The sequence below is a fragment of the Bubalus kerabau genome, chromosome 10, assembly GCF_029407905.1.
Source record: "Bubalus kerabau isolate K-KA32 ecotype Philippines breed swamp buffalo chromosome 10, PCC_UOA_SB_1v2, whole genome shotgun sequence".
NCBI lineage: Eukaryota > Metazoa > Chordata > Mammalia > Artiodactyla > Bovidae > Bubalus > Bubalus kerabau.
In genome coordinates this window covers 106,019,935-106,032,653 of record NC_073633.1, presented here as the reverse complement: position 1 = coordinate 106,032,653, position 12,719 = coordinate 106,019,935, and the positions used below count along the sequence as shown (strand labels likewise).

General features: G+C 49.0%; 1 protein-coding gene and 1 pseudogene across 13 annotated transcripts in view; one reads left to right on the top strand and one right to left on the bottom strand.

Annotated features, from left to right (window-relative positions):
* The window catches only part of FOXN3 (forkhead box N3), a 443,834-nt gene that overhangs the window by 374,552 nt on the left and 56,563 nt on the right, over positions 1–12,719 (top strand). The gene's annotated exons all lie outside the window — the stretch shown is intronic.
* LOC129620723 (60S ribosomal protein L9-like) overlaps positions 1–12,719 on the bottom strand; it is a 33,512-nt pseudogene that overhangs the window by 12,280 nt on the left and 8,513 nt on the right.

The window sequence follows — 12,719 nt, the reverse complement described above, 5'->3', positions numbered from 1 at the left end:
TCCTGTCACGATCCCTCCATGGATGCGTTAGTCGCTCAGTCGTGTCCGACTCTTTACAACCCCATGGACTGTAGCCCGCCAGGCTCCTCCGTCCATGGGACTCTCCAGGCAAGAATCCTGGAGTGGGCTGCCATGCCCTCCTCCAAGGGGTCTTCCTGATGCAGGGCTGGAATCCGGGTCTCCCCCCTTCATCGATACCTTCCGCTGAATTCCACTGTTACTTCATACCTTCACCGGTCAGTTGTCATCTGTCTTCTAACCGTCCGTGTACACGTTCTACCTCTTCCACCATGTTGGTGGTTTAGTCACTCAACTGTGTCTGACTCTTTGTGACCCCGTGGACAAAAGCCCACCAGGCTCCTCTGTCCATGGGATTCTCCAGGCAAGAATACTGGAGGGGGCTACCGTTTCCTGCTTCAGGGGATATTCCCGACGCAGGGATCGAACCCGAATCTCTGCGGTCTCCTACATGGCCAGGCAGATTCTTTACCACTCGTGTCAGCTGGGAGGCCTCCTTCCACCTTGTATACATATCTCAGTCTCTCCTACCAGATGCTTGGAAGAGCCCAGACATACCCAGTTATGCCTAACATTATACCCGACACACAGTAGGCACACCTACTTAAATTCTTGTGGAAGCCTGGGTAACTAAAAAGGATAATTTTTTAGGTGGACAGTAATTAGGTAAGATAATTCAGGTGCCTAGTAATTTCAGGCAGGGTGGAGTTTCAAAGTATTTTGAGCAAAAGAAGATTATTCTGGTATCTCTTTTTAAAATTAATTTTTATTAGTTAGAAAATCTGTAACCTTACCTTTCCTCAGGCTTTTAAGAACTATTCAGACATCTCATTATTTTACTTATAAGCTAACAATTTTTAACAATCACTTTTAAGGGGACCTTTTATTATTAATGTTTAGTTTGATTTGCAAACTTAGCTAATTAAACTCCTTTAAACATTTTAAACTGCATTTGTAAAGGAAATCGAACATATTAAATTTGTAAGTACTCAACTGCCTGACTCAACAAACAGGCCTCCCAGAGCACTTAAGCAATTCTTATAAATCTAATTAGGCTTATGAGTATGTTACACCTTATGGTCTCTTAAGTTTTCTTCTACTGTTTATGACTTCAGTGAGATTTTGACTTAAAATCAAAGTCTAAACTGGTTAATTCCACATTTTAAGTTGATATTTCAAAGCTGATCGTTATTTTTTGCAGCCTAATTCTCTTAATTGTAACAAATATTTAAAATACTGGATCTGCATTGGTTTCTTTTTTTTTTTAAGAAGAAAGATTTGACAGATCTAGTCTTCCTAAATATTTTTGTGCTTTATTCTGAATCTCTTTTGTATTTAAAAGTGCTCACTCACATTGTCCAAGAAGGAAAAGAACGACACCCTCCCCTCTGCCTTCCAGAACCTTCTACACATCAGGGATCTTTGGAAGCTTCTGTTCACCAGCATCCAGCCATGCCCCCCCTCCCTCATGACTGTCCGGGGGAGGAACTGCTCCGGTGCTTCTTGGAGGGACCTCGCGGGTGCTTCTGGCAGCTTTGGGAGAGAATGGAAGCAGTCTGAGGCCCCTGGAGGTTGCCCCAAGCACAGAGCCAGCCTTAGGCCGTCTAAATTTTCTCTACCCCAGAGAGGTTTGGGGCTTCCCTGGTGGCTCAGAGTGTAAAGAATCCGCCTGCAGTGCGGGAGACCTGGTTTCAATCCCTGGTGGGGAAGGTCCCCTGGAGGAGGAAATAGCAACCCACTCCAGTATTCTTGCCTGGAGAATCCCACGGACAAAGGAGCCTGGCAGGCTATGGTCCATGGGGTCGCAAAGAGCCGGACATGACTGAGCGACTGATTCTCTTACTTAAAGAGGTTTGCAAAGATGGACAGACAGGCCCCCAACTCCAGGGGAGCCCTCAGCGACTGGTCGCCTGGACGTCTCCCGGGAGGTCCTGCCCCTGGTCCCCACAGCCGTCTGTGGGCAGCGGGGTCCGTGCTCTGAACCCACCCCGCCCAGAGCGCTCCTCCCCCTGAGGCTGGCTGCCAGGAGTGCCCAGTGCCGCTTCCTTCCCACCTGGGTCCTGCGCACGACGGGGGAAGGCTGCATTCAGAATGGGGCTGGGTCGGAACCATGATGATCATTAGGTTTAGTGAAAGGAGCAGAGTGGATCTGGCTCCCTCTGCACATTTTTTTTTTTTAATTAGAGCCCAAATGGTTTCTCCCCCTGCAGAGATAATAAGGCCACATGCCATTGTTCAGATATTCCTGACTGAACTTTTTTGCCCTCAAATAAGAAGGTTTTTGTTTTTTGTTTTTTAAAAAAGCAGCTATCTACATCTTCTTTAAAAGAAAAAAAGAAAAAGGGGACAGGGAGAGAAGATGCTTATTACTTCATTCAAGAACAGTTATCCGTCCTCTGAGGTCACCTCAGACACTTGTGAGCCTTCCTCTGTGACTGTCAGAGGTGGGGAGGTCTGTCTTCTCAGCTCCCTGGGATTTCCTGATGATAGTGGGTGTCAGCCCGCACTCACTGCGTGGACACTGATGCTCCTGAGCGCCGGGCTCAGCCCCTCCTTAGAGTCACTTCATAAAGGAGGCCGCCCGGTGAAGCCGGGGCTTCACTTCCCCACACCCCTCCTGTCTAAGGCACGCATCACCGAATCTCCTGTCCACTCACTGAAATCTGTGTCCCCCACCCTCTGGCTGGCTCCAGAATGGATTTCACATTTTCTCAATTTTAATATAAGCACACGTCTTTCCATGAGCGTCCCAAGACCTCGAAACCCTATGGGACTGTGCGTGCTCTTCGTATCCAGGCCTACCTGAGAAGACGGTTTGGTGGGTTTGGTTCCAGGCCACCGCGGTAAAGAAAATAGCACGCTGAAGTGAGCCGCGCGCATGTTTTGGTTTCCCGGCACATGTGAAAGCTACGTTGATAATATTCTGTGGTCTGTTAAGTGCGTGGTAGCATTGTGTCTGGAAGAACCATGTACACACCTTAATTAAAAAATACTTTATGCTAAAAAATGCTGACAATCCTCTGAGCCTTCAGCAAGTTGTAGGAGTGACATCTAAGATCACGGCTCACCATAGAGAGTGTAATAATCATGACAAAGCTGGAAGTATTGCAAGAATTGCCAAAATGCGACAGAGACGCACGAAGGGAGCAAATATTTCTGGAAAACACGGGCACTGATAGACTTACTCCATGCAGGGTTGCCACAGACCTTCAGTTTGTAAAGAGCGCAGTATCTGCAGAGCGCAATGAAACGAGGTATGACCCTAATGCTGGTACTAACGTGGCCCTGCAGATCCTCATCTTTGGCTGCCGCAGCTCCCAGCCCCCGGCCAGCCACTCCACAAGTGACGTCGGTCCAGGAGGGCAGCCTGGGTGACAGCAATGCCCAGTGGTGCGTTTCCATGGTGACAACTCAGTCCTCAGGAGAATACTGTGTAGACAGGGAAGGGTGCGATATAATTTTTTAAGTTTTGTTAAAAGAGTTAAAATGAAAAGAAAAGATATTTCACCCAGAGGCGGTGCTTCATGTATTTTAAAAAACTCCCCGAGAGAGAATGCTTATTTCCCAGCAATGTGACTGAGTTCCTGCTACATGAAACAAACATTTGTAAAATGTTTGAACAGAGGTTCCAGAGCCAACGAGGAAGCTGGTAAAAAGCTAGTTCTTTATAACTGTGTTTAAACCAGAATAACACAGCTCAGTTATCATTTGTTAGTTATAAAACGTTAAGGGATTTGCGAGACTTGCTGGCTTTCGCTCCGTATATCATGAATCTGACTGTAACTAAAGGTTATATATTATGTGGTACAGTGAATAATGCATGGGGAGTGATAACAGACGTTGAAAGGGAGGGAGAGAGAGAAGGTGGCTTTTAAGTACAGTGTGGCATTTCTTTTCTGCCATGGCGATACATGATACAGTGCTCTGTGGTGTGCGGAATGTTACTGGTTGTCATAGCAATAGAACACCGTCCTGGAGAAAGGAGAAACACTGGCACTGAGGCTTTGCCGGAACAGAGCTCCAGTTCTGACAAACCCATCATCGTTAGCGCCGTGTTTGTTCTCGAACAGTAAAAATCATGCTATTTTTTTTTCTTTTCTCAATGACAGTGCTGAGAAGCCGTGACACCATCCCTGGGCTTACACTCCACACAGGGGCTTCTGCCTTCGGTTGAGAGCGTTGTGCCTTTTGCTGGTGTAAAAACACATGCATGCTCAGTGGCTCAGTCGTGTCCGACTCTTTGCGACCCCATAGACTGTAGCCCGCCCGCGCCTCCGTCCATGGGATTCTCCAGCCAAGAATACTGGAGTGGGTTGCCATGCCCTCCTCCGGGGGCTCTTCCCAACCCAGGGACTGAACCTGGGTCTCCCACACTGCAGGCAGGTTCTTTACCGCTCAGCCCCTGGTATAAACCTAAGTTGTGTTTTGAATGCCCCCTGAACTCACTGCCTGTCGCCGGCCCTGCTCCCTCAGCTTCTCTGCAGGGACCGTGGTTAACCTCCGCCTTTCTCCTTGCTGTCAGGGCAGGCCTCCCTGGGTCGTGTTTCAGTCATTATCACGTTTTGTGAGAGCCTGAGAGACCAGCCCTCTGGAGAAGCGTCTGAGCTGAAGCTGGCCTTCTGTTTGGTGCTTCAGCCCTCTTCCGGGGGAGTCGCCAGTGACCTGTTCCATCTCTTAGCGTGTATGTTGGATTCAGTTGATGGGAACTCCTGTGAGATGACCTCTGCTGTGCAGTTGCCTGGGTGGGTTTCAGAGGGAGCCAGTGGCAGGGCCCCATCCGGGTCTGGTCAGTCGTTTTTGCCCCGTCACGGCTGTATCCTCCTCCTCCTCGTGTAGCCTGTGGACTCACCTAGGTGTGGAGTAGGTACGGGAGTGTGGAAAGAGTCGTTGTGTGTGCTGAGTCGAGAAGAATCCATCACAGCTCACGCGGCCGGCCCTCATGGGGACGGCGCTTGGGTTACACGCTTGGTCTGGACGGTGGTGGTGGTGCACTTCTGGTGCCAGGCCCCTCTCTCGTGCCTGCTTCATGCGCATCAGCTCATCGAGGCCTCACCACAGCCCATTTGACAGATGAGGGACCTGACACGCAGGGGCTAAGCATCCTGACTGAGATCACACTGCTGGTAAATGCTGGGGCTGGCCGCAGAGCCTGTGTTCTCAACTGCTCCATCCCTTCCATGATCTGAAATGGAACCGAGGAAGGCCCTACATGCATGCAGGGAACTGGCCCCTCCTGAGGAACCACTGGGCTCAGGGGTGCAGAATGAAGAAGAAAAATGAGCTGATAAGACAGAAGGAAAGAACTTTGAAGCTAGATGAGAAAGCTTTGCTTGCAAAAAGCGAAATAAGCAGGTCAAACGTTTACTCCTAAGTTGTTACCAGTATGGGATTATCCGTTGTCGTAACACACAGGAGAGTAGACTGTCCACAGAGCTTCAGCACAGTAAGGGACATGGGCCCCAGCCCAGCCTTCTGCCGCACTCAGCCCTGGCATATCCAGCTCAGACATCCCAGCACTGCCCCGCCTGCACTCTCAGGGGCGGCCCAAACATCCCATTGATCAGAAGGAATATCAGTTACCAAGTTACCGCAGCCCTGTAGGGAAGGGAGGTGCTGTTTCACGTTTTCCAGCTGAGGAGACAAAGGTGAAGAGAGCTTAAGTCACCCCACCCCAGACTACACTCCTAGCTCATGTGGAAGAGAAATCGCTCAGCCTGTCCAACTCTTTGCCACCCCCTGGGCTGCAGCCCGCCAGGCCTCCCAGGCTGGAACCCTAGAGTGGGTTGCCATTTCCTTCTCCTGGGGATCTTCCCAACCCAGGGATTGAACCTGGGTCTCCCACATTGTAGGCAGATTCTTTACTGTCTGAGCCACAAGGGAAGCCCCTAGCTTGGGACTTCAAAGTCCTAGCTGAAGGCCAAAGTGTTAAAAACAGTCATCCATCTACCAGCTGTTTGATGAGAGCCCACTGGGTGAGGGGAATGGCTCCCGGCTCCTGGGCTGTGGTGATGGACAGACAGACACAACCTTTCCCTGGAGGTTGGCGTTCACCCAGAGGTGCAGGTCCGTGCAAGTTACAAGCTCTGAGCTCCTCCAGTGATACCTGTCAAGTATTAAGGAGGGGCAGGAATTTCTTAGTCATGAGAAGGAGTCAGCAAAGGTGTAGGATTAGGAGCAACTGGATGTGTTCGATAAAAGCAGAAAATAAGAAAGAGTGAGCTCAGACTATGGAAGACCTTGGAGGAGTCTTAGCCGGGGCTGGATTGGAGTCACCTTCATGCTGGAAACACAGCCTTGTTAGGATTTTGCCGCGAATGACACGACGCTGACTGCGGGTACAGTCACTACAGGCTGTGCAGGCCTCCTTCTTGCTTTACAGACGGGAAAGCGAGGCCCAGAAAGTTTCCTTAGGACGCATTCCCCGGAGGGCCTGTCCCTCCTGTGTGTACTGCGGCTTTCCTTATAAAAGCCCCAAATTGGAAATAATCTAAATAAATGGCCATTTCCAGGGACGTGTTGAAATAAGCTCCGCAGCAGCGAAAGGCACGCACTGCATCCCTCTGTATCCTAGGTGGAAAGGGGCCAGGACTCACTAGTGAATGAATGGAAGAAGCACATTGCAAAGCGATTTGTAAGCCTGTCTGCATTTATCTAAGACAGCAACACTATCATTTTGAGAGACACAGATTCTTGTCTGCTTGTCTGCAGAGGAAAAGTTCTAGACAGATAACACACCAAGGAAATGTCACATTCAGTGAAGGGGCGAGGCTGTAAGATCGGGTGATCTTTTTCAGAATGGCCTGATTTCAAAAATAAGCAGCTCCATTCTTGTATTAATCGTGTGATTAAAAATTAAGTTAAAAGAGAAAGGTCCATGGTCGTGTCTCATTGTTTCCACTGAGGCAGTTGAAAAGGCAAGTCTGGGACCGCTCAGGTTTCCTGGCTCCCAAGCCACCTGGCTCCCAAGCCACACTCAAACACCCAAACATTCAGGTGCGGGGAGGCGGGGCAGAGCGGGAACAAGAGCTGCGGGACCAACCAGACACAGTTAGGGAATCCCAGGAACCAAACCCGTGTCAGTGGGTTAAACCAGGTTTTGCTGAATGAGTGTGTATGTTGCAAAAAAAAAAAAAAAAAAAGACTCCAATGTTTAATGGCATTAGTATTCTAGGCAGCTGAATCCCAGGCTGGAGAAAGGTACAAATGATGATTGCTCATTAGCAAATAGAATACAGATGTTTGCTTCATTTTCCCTGAGTGCATTGGCACCTTGGGGAGCCACCAGCTTAGTGAGCCAGACCCACAGTGTGGCTACCAGCTCAGCCCAGGGGAGAGGTTCACCCAGGGGAGGGGGTACAGGTCACTTCAGAGCTTACAGGGCTGGGCTTTGTTTCCATGGATAGTTTGTTGGGATGGACTGGTGGAAATGGAAAGCTTGGATTCCTAAAGCAACTACACAAAAAGTTTAATGTGTTTTTGTTCCATAGTTTTCATTTAATTCTTAGCAGCCACTCCATGAACTAGGGTATAGGGTTCCCTTTGGAAGGGAAAGTGAGGCTCAGAGAGGTGGGGTGTCTTGCCCAGAGTCACACAGCAGTGGTGAAGGAGAACCCACGTGTGTCGGCGCCAGGACTCAGACTTCCGGGTGCCCTTCTCACCGGCCCTTGGGGGTAAGGAAGACAACAGTCCATGTAGAGGTCTCACACTCTTTCTTGTCCTTTTCCTGAAATACTCTCTCCCTTTGAGCAGTTTCCAGGACTTGCACATCTTATTTGCTCAGCTAACTGAAGGTGTTCTCTTAAAACTAGCACAGAAAAGATCAAGCCTGGAGAAGGATAAATAGAAAAGATAGTAAGATGCCACTTGAACCCCCCTGGCCCTCAGGAAGCGTCTGGCTTGATTGCAGTTCATGAAGATTGAACGCCCCACAGTGCTAGCGGATCCAATGACGACACTGCCTGACAGGGAACAGCATTAAGGGATGGGTAGTTTTCCCAGGAAGGAAGGATGGGGGGTTCCCAGGCTGGCAGCCTCGGTGACAGGGGCAGCGCATTTGGCTGTGAGTGCCCGGAGGGAAGGTCGGGCCGCTTCTTACAGGGTGGAGAAGCGCTGGCAGAGGTTGGCAGAGGTGCAGAAGGAAAAGGGGTTCTTGAGACTGGTGCCACGTGGACAGTGGCCTTAGCCAGGGGTGAGCTCAAGGCGATGACCTGGTTGAAGGTCATTCCTGAGGTTCTCGCAGAAGCTGGTGAACACAGGGTTAGGGGTGAGAAGTGGTGTCCTGAATACATTCGAAATGTATTTGCAATGTATGTAAGAAATACCTTATGTGCCAAGATGGTTTTCCCGTTGGCCTATCTCCCCTGGGTAAAATGTTGGCGTTTTAAAGAATTTTGGTTTTGTTTTTTTATCCAGTTGGGATGACGGAAAGCTTATACCCCATCAAGACATAATGCCTTTTGTTATGTTTTCTCTGGTGCCCGCTACGCACGCACACCACTTGTAAACTACTCGAGCATCTGTTCACACTAAATCCCGTATAAATGCCTGTTAACCAACTTGCGTATCAGCGGAGGCGAGTCCGCCCCAGTGTGCCTGGTGACGGAAGGCGCTGGCCGACCCCCTGAGCTTCCTGCTCGTTGTCAAACATGTCCCACTGCTCATGTTGCTTCTGCAGCAACTCTCAGCAAATTAACAAACGTTTTCAAGAGGAACTGAGATAGCTTTTTCTTAAGAAGATTCTACTTCTTACTTCTTAAGAAGCCTGTCTTCAGGGTGAATGAACAGTTTTAGATACAGGGACCCACTGTATTATGATGTCCACGTCTGCCCAGCTGCTGAAATTTTAAGACAGCGGTCGCTGGGTTTTTCAGCCGTCTCGCCGCCACCAGCCAGCCTGTGTATCACACGTCACTGTAGGCCTCAGTCCAGCAGATTCTCTTGACTGCCGTGTAACAGAGGCCACTTTCCTTCTGCACTTGGGCTGACGGTAAACAGCTGGGGGCTTGCCCTATGAAAAAACAAAGCCAAGCTTCCACAAACAATGGACTTTAAAATTCTTGTTCTAGACTGAGAGTTTTTGGGTTTTTTTTTTACTGTTCCTTTCACTAAATTCTTGTCCAAGATCTTCTCTCATGTTATTAAGTGGGTAGAATCCAGTGTGGTCAGATGCAGTGTGCCTTGCGGGTATAAAATTAATTTAGCACTGACATTTTAAATAGTGGAAGGCCTTTATATAATGATGTAAAAATTGTTCTGCTTTTGAAAACTAAAATCAAACAGGAAGCGTGTGTGTCTGTAAAGAAGTCAGATACCTTGCTGCAATATTTCTTTGGCTGTCTGCCCCCACCCCCCAAAAGAATCTGTTCTTCTAACTCTGAAGAAATAAAGCAAAAAAATGTATTTGAGGAAGGGGAAGGGGGGTTTGATTGTTTTATCCTGGAGACTAAAAGCCAAATTGGCAAAGCAGCCCTTTAAAAAAGAAAAAGTCTAATCCAAACAGGAAAAATTGGGCGCAGTCCCCAAAGAGAATCTCTATAAAGTGTATTCAGTGAAAGCTTGACTTACTAGTTTCAATTTTGAAAGATAGAAGACCCTGCCCACCGCTGAGTGCAGTTTAATTACATAATTAACCCACCAGTCCTGTGTTCTCTGGTTTAGAGGCCTCGCAAAAGGATTTTCCATAGTCCACACTACCCTCACCGTCCTTTATCCCATTTTTGTTAGCCATCCGAAGGTACATTCTTTTAATTCTCGTGCTTTTTTAAAAGGGCTCGGCTTGGCTCACCTCACCAGATAAACAGTTTTACAGTGGGAACAGCGTCTGGCCCTCTGATAGGGATCAGAAAATGGAGCTGTGATGCTCCCAAGGAGCTAGTTGTAGCCTGTGTGTTGTCTTTTTTTTAAGAAAATACTCTGCTTAGCTAGAAGGGTTTCGCTTTCCTTGGTCCCCACTGGGCTGAGGGAGAAAGTCTGACAAAACCCAGAGACGGGGTGGGTCGTCGTCGGGGCGAGTCCAGGGGCGCGGTCGGCGGGGCGCCCGCCCGGGTCCAGCCCCGCGCGCCCCGCCGAGTGAGGGCGGCCCCGGCCTGGCCGCCCGCGCCCCGCGCCGCCTGCCGTCCGGCCCCGCGCGGGCCCGCAGGCCGCTGCCCAGTTTTTTTGCCGGTGAGTTGTCCCGGCAGCCGAGCAAACAGATGTGGAGAGATTGACCGCACACGAAGGCCCGGCGCGGAGGCTCTTTCTGCCCGGCCTGGAAGCCCTGGCGGGGCCGCCCGGGGCCTGGGCCCTGCTGGGCACTCGCACAGATAATTCACAGATAAGAAATCTCCCTCCTTAACAGATAAGAAGCTAAGTAGCCTGTGCCGACTCTGGGAGATAAGACAGAGAAGATGCCTCCTCGGGGTTGGGAGAGTGTCCACGCTGGCCTGTTAACTTTGCGGATTTTCTAAATTCTTCCCGAATGGTTTGCTCCTTTTGTGCTTGCCTGTTGCCCCCAAGAGACTTCATTTTTCACTCTTCAAGAATCCGTGAGAGGGACTTCCCTAGTGGCCTGCTGCTTAAGACTCCACCTTCCACTGCAGGGGACACGGGCTCGATCCCTGGTCAGGGAGGGAAGATCCTCCACGCCTCAGGGCCAAAAAACGAACAGGTAAAGCAGAAGCAATATTGTAACAGATTCAGCAAAGACTTAAAAAGAAAACCACCCTGCCAACATCTGTCTACATTAAAAAAAAAAAGAATCTATGAGACAGTCCCTGAGGAAAGACCTGCGAGTTAAGAGAGTGCAGTGTGGCGCGGTCTTCCTCAATATTGTCAAACCGAGGATAAAATTTAGAGGCACCAATAAATAGCCTAATAAATTATGCCCTTGAGCAGCTACATCACAGGTTTTGGGATTGGCTGCTTCTTTTCTAGAAACACAGTTAATTGTCTCAGGGTGGCAGTCTTCCTGTCTCCTCTAGAACAAAAGAGAAAGGGTCTTACCCATTATCCCTCTTTAGTTTTCCTCACTTACATGAGCCAGCAGGATCTTATCCTCAGACCAGTGGCTTGCCCAAAGCAAATATTTTATTTATGTGTGCCTCCCCTGTTCCTAAAAACAGAAGAGAGATGATTTATGATGGTAAAAGCACAAGAAGCAACAATATGAGCAGTCCCTAATATCAATTTTTTAAAAGTAGCTGTACAGGGACTTGCCCAGTGATCCAGTGGTTAAAACTTCGCTTCCCAATGCAGGAGGTGCAGATTTGATCCCTGGTCAGGAAATTAAGATCCCACCTGCCTCTCAGTCAAGAAACCAAAACATAAAACAGAAAGCAATATAGTAACAAATCCAATAAGGACTTTTAAAAATGGTCCACATCAAAATAAATAGACTTAAGTAGCTATATTGGGAAGGAAAGAAAGGGAGGGGCATTCCTAGGGGCTATACTTCAAGAGTCTAGGCCAAGAGAATGACAGCGGTTGGTTCAAAACCCAGCCCCGAGTTCCCTAACAAGGAGAGCAAACAGGGAAAACGTGGTGTACACAGCGCACTCCTTTCTAGGACACGCGCACATCCCACTGAGGTGCCTGGCTCTGAGAACAAGGGTGATCTGTAATGCCGTGTTGCGAGAGGGGTAAGAAATAGTGCCTCAAACAGAACCGAATGCCAGGTGCACGCATCCACACAGCCGTGCCCTTTTCTAAGAGGGCCTTCGGCGGGAAGCAGGGCTTCAGTGCTGATTGAGGCTGTCTCAAGGCCGTGCTGCGTGCAGGGCAGGGAGGGGCGGGGGGCGCTGGGTGTGTAGCCACGACCCTGATCTGCTCCAGTGTGGGGCCGGAGTGAGGAGCCCCGCCCGTGGCAAAGGGCATGAGGAGGGGGCTCGGCACACGCAAAGGCGGGATCGAGCCTCAGGAGTCCCCCTGGAAATTCTCGAACATCTACCCCCAAAACCAGAGTCTGCCTACTTTCTGCTTTGTACTCTCACCTACACCTCTGACTTTACAGGGGGCTGTCCCCCACTACCTCTCTCTGAAAAAAGAGTTAACTTCCAGCTCCAGTTAATAATTCCTAGGTGTGACAGTGTTTCAACCTACAAACTCCTTTGGAAGTCCTCTAGCCTGCCTGAATCGGTTTTTCCGGCCCCATGTGATTGTTCAGAGCCTCCCAGCTGTGAGAGGCATGAGATGTTCTAAACTGTGTAAATACAGATTCTTTTGAGCAGTTAAAAGATTGATTAGAAATTGTATTGGTGAAGGGTTTTTCAGTTTTGGGGCTAATGTTTGCTGCTAAGTCTCCATATCCCTTACCTACTGTGTCCCTGGCAGTGTATTGATTGATATAATTGGTGTATAGAAATGTAAGTAGTAGCTTTAATGTTTGTAACCTTGGACCCTTGAGTTAATTCTTTTCTTGATTTAGCCCACCACACCTTTGCCCTATAGGAATGCAACTTTATCTAATGCTTTTGGAGGCTGGCGCCTGACTTGAGAATAATCACCTTTAGAGAAAAATAAGTTTCTTAAAATGTTAACAGGCCTCCTGGCCAGAAGATGATGTAACTCACCTAAACTTTTGCACATAAGTTTGAAAGCCTGGCTTCGATAAGGATCAGGAACTGCCGTCCTTGCATGACTCTACCCCTTCCCCCATTATCCTCTATGCACAACTTAAGGTATAAAACTACTTTGGAAAATAAAGTACGCCCTTTTGTTCACCGAAA